The sequence below is a fragment of the Manis javanica genome, chromosome 6 (genome assembly GCF_040802235.1).
Source record: "Manis javanica isolate MJ-LG chromosome 6, MJ_LKY, whole genome shotgun sequence".
In the NCBI taxonomy this organism is placed as follows: Eukaryota; Metazoa; Chordata; class Mammalia; order Pholidota; family Manidae; genus Manis; species Manis javanica.
The window spans coordinates 63,111,246-63,128,747 of NC_133161.1; positions in this window are offsets into that span (position 1 = coordinate 63,111,246).

A 17,502-nucleotide genomic window follows, 5' to 3' on the forward strand; every position below is an offset into this window, starting at 1 on the left:
CTTCCTATAATGTGTCATACTTTAGCATATTCTACGTCTTTTTTCTTGGCATAGAAAGTATGGCTACCTTGTAATCTTTGAGATAGACAATAAATTTATCCAGAACTTTGCCTACTAGCAATGAAAAATCTGCTGATTCAGTTAACCTGAAATGCATACACGTGTTTAACCTACCCTGAGAACATCTTCTTGTTGATTGTAATTTGTTGAGAATTTTTGCATCCTTTCAACTGAGGTGTTGAACAGTTGCTTTTTAAGGGGTATCAAACCTTAGTGGAATTTGTATTTCTCTATTAGGTTTTTTTCTTTAACAAACAAACAACAAACATGCAGAGAAGCAAGGACAGATTAAGCTACTTAAAATTTTTTCTACCTTTATTTCCCATTTAAAATTATTTAGAAAATGTAATTATTGAGCTAATTTTTTTTGTGAATTTTATAAAGCATTATGCCCATCCATAATTTATTGCTAGTATTTCCATCAAATTTATGAGTATAGTTCATGGTACATGTATTATGGAAATATTTTCAGCTTCTTTTGTATATTTGTTTGTGCACAGATTTTTTTTTTAGTCTGACCTAATATTCTTTATTTTCTTGATTTTCTGAATATCTAAGAAGAATTTCCATAGCTAGATTTTAAAAACAGTAGGACAGGAAGTTTGGGGAGCTCATTCACTTCCTCAGAAATGTTTATTGAGTTTCTACTGTGTTAGGTCTCTGCTGGGCGTGGGACACAGCAACAAACAAGAAAGAGGTAGTCTCTCCTCTTGGGCTTGCATTTCAGTAGAGAAAGCAGATAATAACTGCACATTTCTGGTGAATACTTTAATGAAAATAAAGAGTGAGCTGTGATAGATGGTACTGGATAAAGCAGGCAATGTTGTGCATGTATACACTGCTTTAGACAAGTGGTCAGGGAAAGCATCTTTAGGGATAGTGACCTTTAGCTGAGTCCTCGTGGATGAGACGGAGCCAGCCATCTATGCAAAGGCCCACATGAAGAATATTCTGGGGAAGAGTAAATGCAAGGGCCTTGAGGTGGAACAGAGCAGAAGAAAACATAAACAAGACCCAAGTGGCTAAAGCACAGTGAGCAAGGGGGAGAATATTTTGAAGTGAGGGTGCATAGGTCAGATTGTGAAGGACTTCATGGCTGTGTTAACAAGTTTACATTTTATTCTGAGAACAGTAAAAGACATTGAAAGACTTTAAATATGAGAGGGACATAATCTGATTTAAAGTTTTACAAAAATTATACTATTATGCAGGGGGATTATATTTCAATAATTTTGGGGGAATATAAATGGAAAAAAGATAAATTAGGAGGCTGTTGGAGCAATATAGGAAAAGGATGATAGTGCACTTTGGACAGTGAGGGGAACCAATATTAAAAAAATGCAGTAAAATTGTGTGACATTAAAATGTGCTGATTTGTCTAGATTTGATTTCAAAATATGAAAGAAGATTGCAGATTTAGCCTCTAAATGTTTGACCTTCTACTTTTAAGTAAACATGAACTTATTTGGTAAACTATATTTGATCAGATAAATGAAAAGAAGATAGCAAAATTAGTGGTTACAAGAGCACATTTAGGAACCAGACTTCATGGGTTGAATCCCAGTTCAATCACATGGTACTTAGGTGACCTTGGGAAATTTTATTTTATGTCCCTCAATTTCCTCATTTGCAATTCTATCTATCCAGAAAGTTGTGCCTAGTCAATAAGGAGATTCGCTTCGGGTATTTGGTACACTGTGGCACATAATAAACACTCAATTGCAGATATTACTCTTTTAACAAAAATGGGCAGTTCAAAGAACAATACAGATAACCAAGAAACAAGAAAAGATCATCTCAGATATCTGGATTTTTGAGGTTTACTGGGGGTGAATTACCTTAATTTTCTTCTCTTCTACTCAAGTTCAAAACTTTTAGGTTATTGATATATTTTGATATAAATATTGATATTTATAGAAGTATTGTCTTTAAAACATCTTGCTCATATGGAGAATTGAAACTATATAGAAATATTTTTATTTAAAATTGTTAAATTTATCATTGAAAATTTACTTTTTCTTAAACCTTGAAAAAATGTTCTACATGCCACTAGTGTTTCCTGATAACACACACTGGTCATCTACCATAAGAACCCCCTTAGAGTAACAGTTAGTTTCTGTCTAGTTATTTTGTTAACTGTTATTTCCCTGGAGAGTCTGACTCCCTAAACGTGGTCTGAGCTGACAACATGGGTTTAAAAGGAGGAGGATCAGTGCTGTGATCATTATTGATGTTGCCACATGGGAAGTTATGGCAACAGAGGGGGTCATTTTTGTGTGTCTCTAGGGCCGCGCCTCTTGAGGGGTTCTCTGGAGCAGGAGCCATATCCACGGGAGGCAGCCTCATTAGTGCCGCAGCCATCATCAATTAGAACTTGTCCTTGGCAAGCACAGTCTTGCTTACCTCCAGTCTGCTTGTAGTGCAAGTGCCTGTTTTTAAAGAGTAACTTGATTTGGCTCTGTTTTCTTGTGGTTGATGGGGGAACAAATAGAAACAGTATTTGCAAGAACAGCGACAGTAATGGACGCTTTTTGAGGATTTATCTGCCTTTCGTCAACTTCACATATTCATCTTTTATGACTCTTGAAAAAATGGGGAGAAATTGTGTATGTGGGCAATTATGTAACATGCTCCTGCCCAGCTTGTATTTCTCCTTATTCTGCACTTGGAAACTCAGCATCTGAACATGCAGCTGGGGAAGCCTGATTTGGTTTTAGAGTGAGTACGGGAGTAGTTGGAAGAAGAATGGATGTGTTTAGACTGCAGGGTTTATGTGGTTAGAAGGCTCTACAAGCACCTGTGGGGGAGCCTATAAGCAGTCCCAGTGCATTTGTGTAATGGAAGCAAACAACTTTGACTTCAGTGTCTCAACTTGGACTTTTGCTTCGGAGTGGGTTTATGGCTCAGCAGCAAGGCAGAACCGGGACTGGATATAGTTTGGGCATCACATTCTATGACATCAAGAGTCCAGGTGTTACATTCTTTTGCTAAATTAAGGATTTATGGCCATCAGTACATTACTCAGACAAATTATGTGGTGAAAAGACTGCATGAGCCATTAGTTTGGTGGCCAGGGTTCAAATGAGAAGAAATGTGATACAGATAAGGATAGATGTGATACTGATATGTAGATATAGATAGATAATTGAAGCTTTTAGGGGAATGAAAATACCTCTTGGGGTTTGGCTAACCACTGGAGCCTTGTTTAGTATAGGCTTTTTAAGAATGCTGTTGGGCTTTTTTAGAGCTGAGTAAACTTTATCAGCTAGGGAACTTTTGAATGTTAGGATGAGGAGGAGAAATAAAGCTCACAGGACTGGATGGGACTATGACTATAGCATAGCTTCTCTTCTGTATTGTAATGAAATTCTATAAAAAATCTCCAGTTCAATTTGCGTTTTGTTTGGGTGTATTGTGCATTAAAGTAGGTTAAAGGAATGCCCAGGATAAGAACCAAAATAGTGAAACTGTCCCCACAGATAGAGTTTATGTGGCAAAGAAAAAAGTGATTGTGCAATACCCACCCTTCCACTGAGTACAGCAAAGAGGCACTTAGAAAACATTCACCAGTGAATTCTCATGCCTTCTCCAATGCCTGACATAAAATGGATATTCAAGGAATACTTCTTGGACAGATTTTTATGTTTTAGAATGAATGAAAAGAAGGAGTCTGGGGAGGGGACCTGCTAAAAGTCTACTTAAAGAAAATCTTCCCAGTGTTTGTTGACATAAATGTGCCCATGTTTACTCTGAGCAAGTGAAATGTTTAGAAAGTGTATGTATGTGCTCATGCACATGTGTGTGTGTTTTAAGAATTAAATATATGCAGGTACTCTGTATGTTTGTGTTTTAAGGATAAAAAATACGTAGGAACTCTGTAAGAAACTCCAATTTTTTGTGGCTTAGAAATAAAACTAGCATGCTGGTACCTTTACAACATTTGAATCTCTAACATTAACAGCTTCTAATTGATTCCTTAAGACCACTCTTCTGATTTTCATGTTGGAGGGAACTATTTTACTGTGGATGTGATGGTAGGTTATGGGGTGGGTGTCATTTGCTAATAAGGGGAATGTAATAATTCATTTGGTCTGTATTTTGATTATAAATACATTACTTTCCTTTGAAGAACACAATATGAATTGTGACTTGTAATTGTTTCTTTTTTTTTTTGTTAAACAAGTTAAGTTTCTCCAAGAATCTTTATCACAAATGAAAACAAACAAAAAGGCATATAACAAAGGCTATTATTATTCTCTTTTTCAATATTTATTTTCATTCATACTCCTTTTGGCTATATTGATGAAATAAATAGATTGGAATGCAATTGATTTATTAATTTAACCCTGATCAATGTGGATTGCTGCAGGACTTTTTAAGTTGATGAAGAAAATGACCATAGTCAGTGGATTTTGAATAGCCAAATTTGCATCATTAACCTTAACACAGACTTATCTTTGTTTTAAGTAATCAATTTGTCAATGAAGCAGGTAATCTTAAAGGGCAAAGTCTTTCTTCTTATTTTTATAGATATTCCCACTTTAATTCTAACTGTCTTTTTATGCCCAAAACAGGATGAACTGTTGTTTGAAACATTTGATTCCCCAAAAATAAAGCTAGAAACATTGGGACTGAAGTAAAGATAAATGAAATCCAACAAAGCTTTAGCAGAAAATAGTTCTTGAAAAATTTAAATTTTATTTTCATTGTCCCTTATGGAAAGCTATGTAACAGAGGAAGAAGAAAATGTATGAAGGTGAATGAAGTAGGGATACCTGTGTGCATACTCTGATAACCAATGTTATAGTTTTAAGGAAGATGTGTGTGTATCTGTATGTGCATATGTATGTACATACACAGAGCAGTCTAAAAAGAACATTGATTTGAAACCAGTAATATGGCAAAACTTCTCATTTGATGTCTATAATAGAGCAAAATTCACGGCTTTGAAATTGTAACAAAGAGAAGAGAAACTTTAATTCTCTTCTGTGGGTATCTTCTAGTTTGAATATAACATCTGATAGCATTCTATTCAGGTAATTTCTCTTTGATGTTTTTCTTCTTTGGAAAACAGTTGTTACAAGTTGGCATGAATCATATTAAGAATTTAGAGATGTATTCTCACCTTCTTTCCTGGGAGTATTGTTATCTTTTAGTAAGTCTTTTGTTGGACACAGCAGAAGGCAACTTGTCGTATCTATCTTTGGAAGTGAATGTATTTACAAAACAGTCTACTGGTGATTTTGTAGCTGAAGGAACCAAATCGAAGAAAATACATTTATAAAAGAATTTCTAAGTCTCCAAGAAAAAGAATGCACACCCTGATAGTGTATAACTCCTTCTAGGATCATGATGCAATGTCATTTGTATAGACATATATGGGTACTCTGTTTCTCTTCTTAAGTCTGTGTCTATGCAGTGTAGGTGTATCTTTTTTGTTTTTGTATGAAAGTAGAGAAGGATTGATAGAGGGAATTGGAATAATCCTGATATTCTAATTGGAATATTTATGATAATTCCAGAATATTAGGAGATGTACAAAAACTTGAAGAACTACTTATATTAGTTGTCCCACAAATTAACCAACTAGAACATGGGTCTGACAATGTGTTGAAGGGTATGGATTAAGCAAGAGGGTCATCAGAGGAGAATTGATGCCTGAGACTTGATTCCTAATCTACTACAAGACTTAATAGTAATTAAAGTAAAATGAGTAATAAGGCATAAAGAAGTAAATGTTAATTTGGTCAGAGTGTAATGGCAGGTGCATGAAAGGAAGGGGAGAGGAAGGAAATATGGCAGCTCTGTAGTTTAGAGAAACTAGACTCCTCCCAATTTCATTGCGCCTCAGTTGGACTACCTTTGGTATGGGCTTCCTTGAGGAAGTGGGAAACGAATTGATGAAATTGCCCCTTTATCATTACAAATTGTCTGTCTTTATCTTTGGTAATAACCTTTGCCTTAAACTCTATTTTATCTGGTAATATTTAGCAACTCCAATTTTTTTATGCTTGCTGTTTTCATGGTATGTATTTTCCCCCCTATGTATTTTTAATCTAGCATTTTTGCATTTAAAGTGCATCTATCATAGAAAACATAGAGTTGGGTCTTGCTCTTTTATTCACCCTGACAATCTCTGTTTTTTTTTCATCAGAGTGCTTAGTCTACTAACATGTTTTTTTCATTTGATTTGACTTTGGTCTACCTTTCAGCCATATATCCTTGTATCGTTTTTAAGGGTTTGCTTTGAACATTCTTAGCTTTCTACAGTCTCTTTAAAATTTTATTACACATGCAGAAGTGGATCTCATGTAGCTGTTTCTTGTAACAAACTTTAAAAAAATGTCAAATACAAAAGCTGAAAAGGTGATTTAGTTAGGCTTAAAGAAGACAGTCTGAATAGGTAACCTTTGGTAGTCTAGTCTCACCAAAGAATAGAGTTAGGTCAGTTTCACTGGTGAAATCTCCCAGGTATAATATTAACTGCAGCAAGTCCTGCATCCCCGTTTATCTCAGGTGTCACAAAAAACATGAAGCCCACTTGGACAATTAGTACTTGGATTCTCATCCTCACATGGCTCTGTGTGGCTCCTAAGCTGGATCCCATATACCCTTTTTCCCCATTTCTTAAAACCCAACTCTCCTGACCTCTAGAATGCATTTGCTATAAGCAAAAGTTCTTTAGCTTTAAAACTCAACATCTTTTCTGCCCTCCTTTCACTTTCACTTTTTAACTTTTTTTGCCATAACTGATGTCAAAGATAATATTTTGCCTCTTTCCTTCTAGATGGGTGGCTTCTTTTTTTCCCATACTCTTTGAACCACTGGGCTGGGAAATGATATAGATAATACTATTTGCTCCTCATTGATGCTTTTAACAATGTCAACTTATACCACCCACGTGCCCTCTTGCACATCTGGAGATCCCAGGTTACTTCTCTTAATTCTCTGAAGAGTTCAATATCTGGATTGCTGTCATTCTTTCCAAATGACTCCATTCACAGTTTTTGATGAATTCAGTATTTCCAGAAGATCTCTTTAATGCCTTTGTCTTCTTTTTTCTCTGCTATGGTTTGTTAGCTTCCTGCTTCAGCTATGTCACCTCATGACTTTACTACCAATGACCACTTTCCTTTTTAAATATTAATTTCAGCCTTTCTGCCTGCCTGCGTATATCCAGCTTGCTCCCTCTAATATATGATCTCCAAAATTATTTTGTACCTATTAAGACTTATAATCCTTTGATTTTATCATTTTTAAATGTTTCTTAATGTGGTGGCTGTGAGAACGCATCTTGCAGACTTCTTACTACAGTGAATAAATGAATGGTGATCACAGTGGCTGCATTTGCAGTCTGAAACCCACTGCTGTGTTTGTGCTGAGGTCAATGGCTGAATGTGGTGGTCATTCTAAGGCAGATCCCATCTTGGGAGACCTGGGACTCCTTTGCCAACTTTGGCTCAAGGACTCTAATGTTGTGCTGAACGTAGACTGCATGACAGTTTAGAATACTTAAACCCGACCTTCAGTCCACTTGTTAGATAGCTTGCATCATGGTCTGACAGGTCTTCTACCCCTCTCTACCTCCGTTCCTATTTCCTTTAATACAGACATTCTCCCTAATAAAATTGTTGCACTTTTAAATTCCATTTTGCATCTGCTTCTTGGAAAAGTGGGACTAAACACTCACTCTGCTCCTATCCTTACTTCTATCCTTACCCATATTAGACTCCATAGTTCACTCACTGTTGCCCTTCATCAGCTCTGCTGCTCCTTTTTATTTTGTCCATACTTGCCTGGAAAACCCCAAATTCTGTTTATATCCAATTTGTCTACTCTATGCTTGCATCTCTATAGTTGAATATGTTGGGCACAGTAGCATTCTGAATCATCTCATTTAAAAATTAAAGACTGGCAATGTTTAAGAGAGATGCTACTACTCCTTCCCACTTCAGGGCTTTGTGGACTGTTTGCAAGATAGGATCAGAGAACGTTTTAAAAGGATTACTCACTGCTGGATGGATAAGTGGTTCTAGTAGGTTGTGGCACAGACTAGTTTCTTCCCAATATTTATTCTCTTTATCTTCCATCATTATTTTAGGAACGAAAACTTGGAATGTTACATGCAGTTTTCAGAAACTGCCTTTTAAAAGAGGGGGCATTTTCCTGCCTGCATGCTTATTCAGACATGGACTTTATGGCTGAAGCTTGAATGAACATCTTAGATTATGAGGGGGAATCCTCTCCATTGGGAGCAACAAGGTAGAAGGAGTAGCAGCAGTGGGGGTGGTAAACATATTCAGCTTCTAAATATTTGATGCAGCAGAATATTTGCTTAAGATGAGTAAAAGATCAGAAGACCAAGTTACAGTGATCCACATGTGTGGTCCTAGATAACTGTTGGTGCAATGAACTGAAAAATGGATGAAAAGAGAGGAAATAGGTTTAGAAGGGAAAAAAGGATGTGCTGATGTTAGACACTCTTGTTCTCAAAAGTGCTGCCAAGACTGCATGGACCTGCTTAAGAATTCTAAAACATTCATATGCAGCTATGGGATTATTCACATTGAGTTGACGGGTGGCTGCAAAAGCACTCAAGCTAAGGCAAAACAAGAGAGGAGGGTCCAGGACACAATTCTATGATTGATTCTATACTGGTGCTATCCATAGTTAGAAAGTATTATGTGGCATTGAAGTACAGTATGAAAAGATGCACTAACTTTACTATCAATGACATGGCAAAGTTAGGCAGTGGCTACTTTTTGTTTTGTAATTTTTCCCTACTTAGCATGTTCGGTGAGGGATTAAAGATGGCAGCGTGAGAGTAGAGACAGAGGCTTCCTCCTAAAACTGGACACAATTAGAAAATTTAATTGGTGCAACTAATCTTGAGAGAGCAACAGGAAAGAGGACGGCATCAGACTGCACACAAGTAGAGAAAAGAGCAGACCTCAGCGAATGGGGTAACGTTCCGGAGCTGTGGCTCCGCAGGACCCAAGCCCCTCCCCCACAACAGCTCATCGGCGGGAGGAAGAAAAAATGGAGCAGGGAGGGAGTGGAAGGCTTGGGACTGCTGAATACCTTACTCCGGAGATCTGCTCTGGGACCACAAACCTACATTTCACGGTGCTTTCATGAGACTCACATGACTACTGGATTGGAAAGTTAATACAGGCAGAGTTCCTGGGGAGACTGGGATTCCGGCTGCTTGTGGAAAGCAGGGAAGCATATCTGGCTGCTGTGGGACAAAAACTTTTACCTGTGTGACCGGCCCACTGGCTCAGGCAGTGGAGACAGGCACAGCAGCCAGGAGGTGGGAAACAGCTCTTTCCTCCCCCCAGGCACCAGTACCGCTCCTCTGTGACCCCCGACATTGCTTCAGGGGCTCAGCAGCTACAGAATAGAGCTTATGGACACTAGAGGGCGCCATATACAAACATGAAATGCCAAAGGAACCTTGTCCAGAGTAAAATTGTTAATACAACTCCCGAGAAAGACTTAAATCATAAGGACCTCGTGACTCTTCCTGAAAGGGAGTTCAAAATAAAAATCATCAACATCCTAATGGAGGTATGGAAAGACATCCAAGAACTCAGGAATGAATTCAGGTCAGAGATTAAATCATTAAAGAACACGATGGAGGGTATAAAAAGCAGGTTGGATAAGGTGGAGGAGACAATAAATGAAATAGAAACTAGAGAAGAGGAATACAAAGAAGCTGAGGCACAGAGAGAAAAAAGGATCTCTAAAAATGAAAGAATTTTGAGAGAACTGTGTGACCAATACAAGCAGAACAATATTCGCATTATAGGGATACCAGAAGAAGAAGAGAGAGAGAAAGGGATAGAAAGTGTCTTTGAGGAGGTAGTTGCTGAAAACTTCCCCAATCTGGGGAAGGACATAGTCTGTCAGGCCATGGATATCCACTGTCCCCCAACACAAGGGACCCAAGGAAGACAACAGCAAGACACATAGTAATTAAAATGGGAAAGATCAAGGATAAGGACAGACTGTTAAAAGCAGCCAGAGGCAGAAATAAGATCACATACAAAGGAAAGCCCATCAGACTAACATCAGACTTCTCAGCAAAAACCTTAGAGGCAAGAAGGGAGTGGCATGATGTATTAAATGCCATGAAGCAGAAGGTTCTGGAACCAAGATTACTTTATCCAGCAAGATTATCATTTAAACTTGAAGGAGGGATTAAACAATTTCCAGATAAGCAAAAGCTGAGAGAGTTTACCTCCCACAAACATTCTGCAGTCTATTTTGGAGGGACTGCTATAGATGGAAGTGTTCCTAGGGTTGGATAGCTGTCACCAGAGGTAGTAAAATCACGGTAGGGAGGGTGGAGCAGCTGATTTGAGGCAAATGCAAAATTAAATTGACTATCCCCAAAGTCAATCAAGGGATAGACAAAAAGTACCAAATTTGATACCTAATATATAAAGAATGAAGGAGGAAGAAAAAGGAGGAGAAATAGAAAAGAACCTTTAGATTGTGTTTGTAACAGCATACTAGGTGAGTTAAGTTAGACTCTTAGATAGTAAGGAAAGTAACCTGGAACCTTTGGTAACCACAAATCTAAAGCCTGAAATGGCAATAAGTACATACCTATCGATAATCACCCTAAATGTAAATGGACTGAATGCACCAATCAAAAGACATAGAGTCACTGAATGGATAAAAAACAAGACCCATCTATATGCTGCTTACAAGAGACTCACCTCAAACCCAAAGACATGCACAGACTAAAAGTCAAGGGATGGAAAAAGATATTTCATGCAAACAATAGGGAGAAAAAAGCAGGTGTTGCAGTACTAGTATCAGACAAAAGAGACTTCCAAACAAAGAAAGTAACAAGAGATAAAGAAGGACATTACATAATGATAAAGAGCTCAGTCCAACAAGAGGATATAACAATTAAAAATACATATGCACCCAACACAGGAGCACCAGCATATGTGAAACAAATACTAACAGAACTAAAGGATGAAATAGACTGCAATGCATTCATTTTAGGAGACTTCAACAGACCATTCACTCCAAAGGACAGACCCACCAGACAGAAAATAAGTAAGGACACAGAAGCACTGAACAACGCACTAGAACAGATGGACCTAATAGACATCTATAGAACTCTACACCCAAAAGCAACAGGATACACATTCTTCTCAAGTGTACATGGAACATTCTCCAGAATAGACCACATACTAGGCCACAAAAAGAGCCTCAGTAAATTCAAAAAGATTGAAATCCTACCAACCAACTTTTCAGACCACAAAGGTATAAAACTAGAAATAAATTGTACAAAGAAAGCAAAAAGGCTCACTAACACATGAAGCCTTAAAAACACGCTTCTATATAGTCAATGGATCAATGACCAAATTAAAATGGAGATCCAGCAATATATGGAAATAAATGACAACAACAACACAAAACCCCAACTTCTGTGGGGCGCAGCGAAAGCAGTCTTAAGAGGAAAGTATATAGCAATCCAGGCATGTTTAAAGAAGGAAGAACAAACCCAAATGAATAGTCTAATGTCACAATTATCAAAATTGGGAAAAGAAGAACAAATGAGGCCTCAAGTCAGCAGAAGGAGGAACATAATAAAGATCAGAGAAGAAATAAACAAAATTGAGAAGAATAAAACCATAGAAAAAATCAATGAAACCAAGAGCTGGTTCTTTGAGAAAATAAGCAAAATAGATAAGCCTCTAGCCAGACTTATTAAGAGAAAGAGAGAATCAACACACAACAACAGAATCAGAAATGAGAAAGGAAACATCACAATAGACCCAACAGAAATACAAAGAATTATTAGAGACTACTATGAAAACCCATATGCTAAGAAGCTGGAAAACCTAGAAGAAAGGGACAACTTCCTAGAAAAATACAACCTTCCAAAACTTACCAAGGAAGAAACACAAAATCTAAACATACCAATCACCAGCAAAGAAATTGAAGCAGTAATCAAAAATCTACCCATGAAGAAAACACCCGGGCCAGATGGATTTACCTCGGAATTTTATCAGACATACAGAGAAGATATAATACCTATTCTCCTTAAAGTTTTCCAAAAAATAGAAGAGGAGGGAATACTCCCAAACTCATTCTATGAAGCCAACATCACCCTAATACCAAAACCAGGCAAAGACACCACCAAAAAATAAAACTACAGACCAATATCCCTGACGAATGTAGATGCAAAAATAATCAATAAAATACTACCAAACCGAATTAAAAAATATATCAAAAGGATCATACACCGTGACCAGGTGTGATTCATCCCAGGGATGCAAGGATGGTACAACATTCGAAAATCCATCAACATCATCCCCCACATCAACAAAAAGAAAGACAAAAACCACATGATCATCTCCATAGATGCTGAAAAAGCATTTGACAAAAATTCAACATCCATTCATGATAAAAACTCTCAGCAAAATGGGTATAGAGGGCAAGTACCTCAATGTAATAAAGGCCATATACGATAAACCTACAGCCAACATCATACTGAGCAGCGAGAAGCCGAAAGCTTTTCCTCTGAGATCGGGAACTAGACAGGGATGCCCACTCTCCCCACTGTTATTTAACATAGTACTGGAGGTCCTAGCCATGGCAATTAGACAAAACAAAGAAATACAAGGAATCCAGATTGGTAAAGAAGAAGTTAAACTGTCACTATTTGCAGATGACATGATATTGTACATAAAAAACCCTGAAGTCTCCACTCCAAAACTACTAGAACTGATATCGGAATACAGTAAAGTTGCAGGATACATAAACATGAGTGACTTCTTCATGAATATATCTTCCTGGGCAAGGAAAGAAAAGCAAAAATGAAGAAGTGGGACTATATCGAGCTGAAAACCTTCTGTACAGCAAAGGACACCATCAATAGAACAAAAAGGTACCCTACAGTATGGGAGTATATACTCGTAAATGACAGATCCAATAAAGGCTTGACATCCAAAATATACAAAGAGCTCATGCACCTCAACAAACAAAAAGTAAATAATCCAATTAAAAAATGGGCAGAGGGGTTGAACAGACAGTTCTCCAAAGAAATTCAGATGGTCAATAGACACATGAAAAAATGTTCCTCATCGCTAGTTATCAGAGAAATGCAAATTAAAACCACAATGAGATATCACCTCACACCAGTAAGGACGCCTACCATCCAAAAGACAAACAACAACAAATGTTGTCGAGGTTGTGGAGAAAGGGGAACCCTCCTACACTGCTGGTGGGAATGCAAATTAGTTCAACCATTGTGGAAAGCAATACAGAGGTTCCTCAAAATGCTCAAAATAGACTTACCATTTGACCCAGGAATTCCACTTCTAGGAATTTACCCTAAGGATGCAGCACTCCAGTGTGAAAAAGACAGATTGCACCCTTATGTTTATCACAGCACTATTTACAATAGCTGAGAAATGGAAGCAACCTAAGTGTCCATCAGTAGATGAATGGATAAAGAAGATGTGGTACATATACACAATGGAATATTATTCATCTATAAGAAGAAAACAAATCCTACCATTTGCAACAACATGGATGGAGCTAGAGGATATTATGCGCAGTGAAATAAGCCAAGCGGAGAAAGACAAATATCAAATGATTTCACTCATCTGTGGATTATAAGAACAGAAGAAAAACTGAAGGAACAAAACAGCAGCAGAATCACAGAACCCAAGAATGGACTAACAGTTACCAAGGGAAAGAGACTGGGGAGATTGGGAGGGTAGGGAGGGATAAAGGCAGGGAAGAAGAAAGGGGGTATTATGATTAGCATGTATAATGTGGGGGGTGGGGGAAAGGGTAGGGCTTTGCAACACAGAGAAGACAAGTAGTGATTCTACAACATCATACTATGCTGATGGACAGTGACTGTAATGGGGTTTGTGGGGGGTACTTGGGGTAGGGGAGAGCCTAGTAAACATAATGTTCTTCATGTAATTGTAGATTAATGATAACAAAAAAAAAAGAACATGTTCTTTATTCTTTCCCTAGGTTTTCTTTATTTATGGAGTGACTGATTCCAAATTCTCTTGAGTGAAATTAGTTTGGTAGATTTGGCTGACTACTATATGGCCATGGAGTTATGTCCCAAAATAATCACACATTTGGCACAACTATTCATGAAAGCCTTTTATGTGGAAGGCCAGAATTAGCATAGGAACCAATGAAGAATGTAGTGTGTCCTCTTTTTGAACCGAAGGAGCAATCTTTCTGTGTAGATATGTGGCAAAATTATGCTTATGTATTGGCCTACTTTGAAAATTAAATCAAAAAGCTTCCCTTTTGGGAATAAAAAATGTAGCTTAAAGTAATTAAAAAAGGTTTTCTTGCATTGAATGCAAATGAACCTCTTACACATTTTATTGCTGACAATATGGTCTGGCATACAATATAGTGAAAACCTTGCATATACCACAATACAGTACATATTTTGCTATTGGATTTCTAAGTTTTGGGAAAAAATTACAATGAAGAGGCACTTAATAATACCTGGGCATTTCTGATTTTCTCTTACCTTGTTCAGTAGAGGCAGTATGTTGAGTTGGAAAGAGCATGGACTTTGGGCATCAAGCTGATGTGGCTCTGATTACTACTTTGCCACTTATTATCAGTAGTGTAAGTGTTTTGGATGATCTTTAAATAAAGATAATCCTAGGTTATAAGACTATGAGGGTTACATGAGGTGATGCATTATAATGTGGCACATTATGATCATAGCATAGTATTTTATATAACTATTGTTGCTGTGGTAATTATTAATAATGATTTCCTTCCAAGACAAATATTGACCTAACATTCTTTTCAAGCTTAAAAGAAAAAGAGACTCTTTAAGGAATACCTTGTTTGAGTTCTAAAATAGTAATTCACTCTTTTGTTTTGCTCTGTTGCAGTGCTTCTGATAAATGATGGTCACATAGGTGTCATGCTCCCAGGGGCATATGAAACTTTCATGGGTTATATGTAATTCCTGGAAAGGTAGTTATTTTGTCACTTTTTTCTCTATTACTCAAGAAAGTGTATTAGGATGCAAGTGGGATTTATTTATTTAATAACTATTTATGAGAGCCTACTATGTCAGAGACACTTTCCTGATGAATAAAAATGGATGGATCTTGCCCACATGGAGTGTGTGACCCAGTACGTGTGAGAATGATGCTCTTATATGAATACCCTTGAATGTGATCAAAGTTTGCAAATGAATCACTTCCCAAACTTTCGAAGCTTTGATGTGTCATGAGTTATTGTGATACCCTTCACAACTAATTGAGATAGTTTAGTATGTTACAACTTTGGAGTTGAAACTTCCCAGTCTAACACATCAGAAGGCATGCACTCATCCCATGATACACACACGAGGGGTTATCATATTTTATGCTGAATCCATTTGGAAACCGTAGCAAGGGAACTATAACAGAAGGTTATAGCTAATATGTATAGTATCTAATGGATAACCATCTAATAGTTACCCACGGTATAGGCATTATGTGGTGAAGGTTAGTCAAGTACTTCAGGATAGCTCTGCTGCTTTCACATTCTGGCCTGAGAATTTAATAAAAAGAACTTGAAACTAATGTGTATTCTTTTGGCTGCTTTGATTTGTTCCCTTCTCAATCCTCACTTCCCTTGGAAGGCCTCTGATGATTCCACCAGGGCACTGATACACTTTGCCAGATAGTTGTGTCCAGTGGCTGTCTTCCTGTGGGAAGCACTCTTTCCTGGCAACAGTGTCTTTGACCGTCTACTCAAACAGATTAACATGGCTTTGGACAGCAATGTGGGAGGCCAGCTTGTGACTCTAAAATCAGCACAGGGAATTCTGGACCTGTATCAAGGCAGCCAGATGGGTGACACGATACCAAGCTCATGAGAAACAACTTAAACCTAGGTAGAGGCAAAATATGTATTTTGCATAGAACGTGGTAAATAGCTTGTGGATACACAAGTAGAAAAATTTCAAAAACACAACACAAGTTAATTTGTAACCAAGGACACACAGTTTCAGACTCTGAATAAATTATACTCTTCTTAGTTCTCAAAGTACATACCTTTTTCATTCTGAAGGATGGAATTTATAAGACAGTCTTCTGATTCCTAAAGCCTATTTATTGTTTAATTTGGCTTTGTTACATAATAGCTAACTGTATAGGCAAAGGTTAAGAGCACAGGTGTTTGCACAAGTATTTTGACATAAGGGAGAGAAAATAACACAAACTGCCACCATTCTAGTTGTCTTAGGATTTTGGAGACATCTGTTGGTTATGTTACTGGGATTAAAAATCTACTCTTTTATAAAAATGGAAACACAAGGAACCCCTGGAGCATTATGGAAAGCAGTGCTCCAGAGAGATAGATAATAGATCATTTTATCGACCATGTTTGAGAGCCATCTTCTCTCAAAACATTGCTCTGAGCTCTTGGGCTGTATGGGGCCAGGTTCAGAGTGTCATGAATAGGCAGTTCCCTTCAGTAAGTTCTAATTTCATGATTTTAAAGGTGGTTCTAATTAGAGTAATGTTTAATTTTTCACATCTAATTTACTTATAAAAATTTCCCAGAATAAGTAACATTTATAAAATAAGCAAAATCATATTTAGGTTCTGAAACTTCACTACTCAGTGTGCCTTTATCAGTACTGGATCCTCTCTGCCTACATGTTCTCCAGATAATTTTTTGATATTTTTTAATATTAAAACTTCCAAGGAGTATTAATAAAAGTTGGCCTATGAAATTAGCTTTGCTACCTATATCTGAATTCTGAGAATCTTGAGGAAAGATGGTTCAAGAGGGATAAGGGAAGGAAGGCTTTAAAAAGCAATATTCCAGTGGTATAATCACACTGTATCCCAGTAATTTCAAAAGGAGGAAGCATTTAAATAACCCCGTGTGGCCACAAAAAAAATGTGGGTTTTAAAAGGGTATTCACAAAAAGATAACCATGAGAAAACATAAAACTAGCAAGAAGATATTTGTGAGACATATTAAGAAGAATAAATGTCTTATTTTATTTTTATTTAAAATGGACATAATACAATAAGAAGGAACAAACTGTTGATACATGTAAAAGCTTAGGTGAATTTCAGAGACATAAGGTGAGTGACAGAAGCCAATCTCAAAAGGTTGCATACATGATCCATTTATATGACATTCTTGAAAAGACAAAACTGTGGTGTCAGAGAACAGATCAGTGATTAGCAGAGGTTAGAAATTAGAGGTTTCTGGGTGAAACTATAGAGGGGTAGCACAAATGAGATTTTTGGGATGATGGAACTGTTCTGTATCTGACCGTGTGATGATTACATGAATCTAACATGAGTTAGTAGTCCCAGAGCTATATACCTAAAGATAAGTAGTTAATTTTACTGCATGAAAACTTAGAAAATAAATTAAAAAATAAAACTTAACAGAGAAAAAAAA